This window comes from Lissotriton vulgaris, unplaced genomic scaffold (genome assembly GCF_964263255.1).
Source record: "Lissotriton vulgaris unplaced genomic scaffold, aLisVul1.2 SCAFFOLD_464, whole genome shotgun sequence".
Taxonomy (NCBI): Eukaryota; Metazoa; Chordata; class Amphibia; order Caudata; family Salamandridae; genus Lissotriton; species Lissotriton vulgaris.
Window position 1 is genome coordinate 339,635 of NW_028246675.1, and position 3,541 is coordinate 343,175.

Genomic DNA, 3,541 nt, shown 5'->3' on the forward strand with positions numbered 1-3,541 from the left:
AGGAGACAGACAGGCTGAATCCACACTTTGGACTTCTGGAGGTAAAGGCCTCACTAACTTGAAATCTAACAATACTGTTTGAATAAAACTGTATCCCTCTGCAGAAGTAGAATATCCCTATTACTGGGGGAGGGAGGCAGGGGGGCTGGTTTCACTGGCTTGTGAACACACCATGGTGGCTGGGGGTGCACTAATTTTAACAAACAGGTCTTAGCACAGAGCAAAGGAGAAATTTGGAGGGAAAACCGAATTGTCACTAGGAATGAGAGGGATAAACTACAGAGGTTGAACTGCAAATCCCACAATTCAACATGTTAAATGGAAGCAATCATGGGCAGGAAAAACCACACGTTTAAAACACAAAACAGCTGATAAAATATGCAATCACAGTCAAGCTAAACTACAATTTTAAACTGTAACAACCACATGCAAAGACAGTAATCACAGAAGGGGAAAACGTTTTTTAAACAACTTTTGTTTTTGGGAAGAGACAGCACTAGTCTGTCTCCTTACCACTTCCTTGACTCTGCTCACTGCAATCTGGGGCACAGGTAGGCTGCAACCCACAAGATGGAGGAGAATGATTTGGTGAGCACCCAGCAAGGCCTTAAGGGGCCTGGGCAGGTGTGATAGGAGGGCTTAGAGTTGCCTGGTAACTGAATAGCCAGTGGTCTGCTGGCCTGGGGGTGGGGGCTGGGGAGCTGCTTCTCCTGTTTAGAATCTCCTAGGAGACAGCTCAATCAACACTTTGGACTTCTGCAGCTAAAGGCCTCACTAACTTGAAATCTAACAATACTGTTTGAATAAAACTTTACTCCCTCTGCATGCCAAAAAATGAAGTGCATAGGCCCTAGACGAGGTGTCAAAGCGCTTTTTCGGCGAGCAACACGCTACTTCGATGGGTGACATTTTAAAGCACATACAAGTGTTTGTTTCCCTGAAGACGGGGCTTGCCTTACTCAGGCCATTGTACATTGCATGTGAGGCTAACCCCTCGGGCATTCAAATTGGGACATTCTGAGGCACATGGAAGAGTGCTTAATAAACGCACTCTTTGAACATAATGCAATAAAGAAGCAGTCGTTTTATAGAAACCAACAGCGCTTACGTGGCAGAGGCAGCACTCTGAGCGCTACTGATCTCCTTACGATAATCTCCAGCACTTTCCATGCATGTAATTCATTATCTCCCAGTGTCACGCACAATAAAAATCATATGTTTCCCCCGCTAAGACCACAAAACACAGAAGACGAGTCTCACATACCTGGCTGTAGGGAGAGTAACGTACAGACTTTCAGGGCTTTAAGTAGGATGAAAAAACCTGGGGGCCTCTCAAAGGGGCGTGGTCGATGTAATTAAGGGCGTGGTTTAAAAACACAAAAATCTGTGCTTAGCATAGTGTGCCCTCCGACTGGAATTTTGATGTATCTGTCATTGCATCCAGATATATAATTCAACAGGTAACACTACACAGGTGCGCAACAAATTGTGATCACCGGGCTCCCCCCACCCCCCTAGTCCGTGTCAGCCCAGCTGAGACAGCTTCGTGGGCTGGTAACCCTCTAATTACAGCCGCACCGAGTACTTCACAGGTCTTTAAAAGACCATTTACTTGTTAATGAGGCTTTTGTTGTGTTTTCACCCCTTCTTAGAGCCACCATGCCTATGGCTGGAAGAATTAGCCCCCTCAAAATCTTTTTCAGCCCCCCCCACGAAGTTTGGCTCTAGTTCCCCGAGAGATACCACACCTACAACAAGCTAGGACTAGTTGCTTTGTCAATGGTTGTTAGTTGCATAAGATAAATAAGCAACAACTATGGCTTTGTTGTATATAATATTGAAAATGCTTCAGTTCTGAAATGATGATACTATTAAGGACCTATAACAAGTCTCTTTGAAGCTACATCAAAGCCAGTGAAGGGCGATACTCCTGCAGAGTTGAGATTATTATTTTTCATCCTGAGGGTGAGGGCACAAATGGAGAGCCCAATAGGGATCCATCTCGGCACCTGCTTTTAGAACTGCTGGTACTGAGCATCGGCAGGAGCCGGCCCACTTAAATCCCTGCAGACTTTGTTTAATTTAGTGCTTCACTGCTGCCAAGTGTAGGGACCCTGTGCAAGGGTAGGCGTTCGGGCACCAGACCATAGAGAGGCATGGACCCATCAGTGCCTGCTGGTTGAGGCTGGGTAGGAGGCTGTCCTCTTAGCTCTTTGTAGTATCCTGTTCATGTTAATATCCTATCATTATCTCCTCTGCTGCTCAGCCAGTGTGAATGTGCTGTGTGCTGCGTGGAATGTTGGTCTGATGATGCTGGATGGAATGATTGGGTGCCTGTGAGTTGAAGTGTGACAGTTGGAGTATGGGCTGAGCAGCAGGCAGGCTGCTCCTGGCGGGTTCTTCTTCACAGGAACATAGCAGCTTGTAACTAAGACTTAATACATTTACTGAAACTACATCTTGCCTGCTGGACTTAATCACTTCATATTTTTGGCAACAAGTTGGAGACTAACCCATGCGTTACAATTGGAGTTCCTGAACCTGGCTAACAAAAGAGGATTTAAAGATGAAGGAATATACAGAGCCTTCAGATGCTGGCAGCGTAAAGTACATTTCCAGGAGGAGGGATTCACAGAAAAATCCAAGTGTACACAAGAAAGCAAGAGGTTGTTCACAGAAAAGCAAAGTTGTCCACAAGAAAGCAGTAAAAATGATGCACAGGGCCTCGCAGCCCAACCAGTCTCCTCAACATCGGACAGCCCTAGCCAGGGCGTACTTCTTTTAATCTCATTTCCAAGTGTTATTACGTTTATGACAAACTCCAGTGCACTCTGTTGTGCCAGCAACATGCAACACCAAAGGCTTATTAAGAAAGTATTGTCTGAAGAGAATTGGATCTGTGGCTCAAAGGACTGGGATTTCCCGCTGCTTTGACAAGTACTACAATCTAACTGTGCTAACAGTCCAGTTAACATTAGAGTTCCACTGTAACCTTCCTGCCTCGGATGGGCCCTTGAGCAACTCTCATGGCCAGGGAGTAGGAGACATTACATTTCTGGGAAGGAGGTGTGGGGGGTGGGGAGCCTTGGGTATTTTCAACTGACTGCACAAATTTCTTGTGGTCTGTGAGCCGGATATTTTGCTAAACATATACAATTGTACAGTGTTTTTTTTAAATAAAATATTTTATTGGCATTTGTAAAGTAGCAATAACAAGTATAAAGAATCAGAGACATGTGACTGTGGTCAATGTGAGATGCAAACATCCTTGGGGTTCCACCTCCTGATAGACAACTATGACTGCCCCATTCAACTGTCCCAGTCTAACATAAGTCCCCTCACCAAGTCCTCCTCAAGCCTGACTACCGTCAATGCCTCCACCACTCGCAAATCTCCCTGCTCCCCCAGGGCACCCGTTTCCCGGTGATCCCTCGGCATGAACACTGGTTCCATCCGAATTCCTCTGTAATGGCCCCACTCCCTTTAAATTTTTCTGTGCTTGTGCGGGCAACCTTGCGCTCAATATATGGGTGGATGGGGT